Source organism: Palaemon carinicauda, chromosome 29 (assembly GCF_036898095.1).
Source record: "Palaemon carinicauda isolate YSFRI2023 chromosome 29, ASM3689809v2, whole genome shotgun sequence".
In the NCBI taxonomy this organism is placed as follows: Eukaryota; Metazoa; Arthropoda; class Malacostraca; order Decapoda; family Palaemonidae; genus Palaemon; species Palaemon carinicauda.
Genome location: NC_090753.1, coordinates 73,524,131 through 73,525,112, shown reverse-complemented (window position 1 = coordinate 73,525,112; position 982 = coordinate 73,524,131). Strand labels below are relative to the sequence as shown.

The following is a 982-nucleotide window of genomic DNA, read 5'->3' as shown; positions in this document are numbered from 1 at the left end:
TACTTTAAAAGTACCTTTGACAGAAAATGCTAGGAAGGCTTCTGCCTGTATCATATCTGTAGGTAAATTTCATTACAGTTATTCCTATTGAAATGACAAATGCTGTTGAAACATTTCAATCTTTTAATGTTCTGTTTCAGATGAGAAATGTTTTCATTGACACTGGTCCACGACCATGCTTGGAAAGTACATTAAAAGATCGTGAGACCTGTTACTTCACCTACAAGACCTGGCAGAAAACTACCATTGGAAAAGTCTTAACTTGGGTCATGGATGTTGGGAGCGGAAGGATTGCACCCAAGTGTGATGGTTACACGTATCAAAGAATTGCCTACTCACAACCCTCTATTAGTATGGTATTATCAAGAGGTTCTGTCCGAACTTTTCAGCTAGCTGTACCAATGATTAATCACGCCAGCCCTAAGATTGACTCTAGTGGACAGAAGATTGTTACCGTACATTTGCAGCTATTGAATCTAAAGTCTTCCGTGTTGAAGGCTATCTGAATCGGACAAGCTGTTTATCTCAATAAGTAGAAGCTAGTGATGTGGCTGTAGGAGCAGCTTTGATGCAGACTGGTGACTATGATTTGCTACCCCAGTTTTCTTATTAAAGTAAACTGAAGCCTCAGTTCCTAGATTACAGTGGAAGAGGTGGCTTGGGCTCTCCTTCATGCTCTTGAAAAAAAAAATATTCGTATGTCATGTTTCTCTTGTAAATAAAGTTGATAGATAATCTATCTTTGTTTATTTTTTTTTCTGACTGTAATCCATCGTCTTTAGTTGATAGAATTAAAAAACTTAAGATCAACTATACGGGCCTTGGGCCTGCATCAGTATAACTTTGGGATATTTTGTATTAAAGTTAAGATTAAACCTCATTGCTGATATGCTTTCCAGATGTTTAGACTTTTGCTTCTGTATACAAAGATTCTTATCTATCAGTTTGTTACTTGGATCTACAATGTTCTGTTTCCTCTTTC

The 982-nt window shown here is 37.1% G+C and overlaps 1 long non-coding RNA gene across 1 annotated transcript in view; it reads left to right on the top strand.

Annotated features, from left to right (window-relative positions):
- The window catches only part of LOC137622824 (uncharacterized), a 1,464-nt gene extending 1,054 nt beyond the window's left edge, over positions 1-410 (top strand). Inside the window, exon 3 of the long non-coding RNA XR_011040485.1 lies at positions 141-410. This is a non-coding gene — a long non-coding RNA (uncharacterized lncRNA). The remainder of the gene's footprint in view (positions 1-140) is intronic.
- Positions 411-982: the final 572 nt, after the last annotated feature.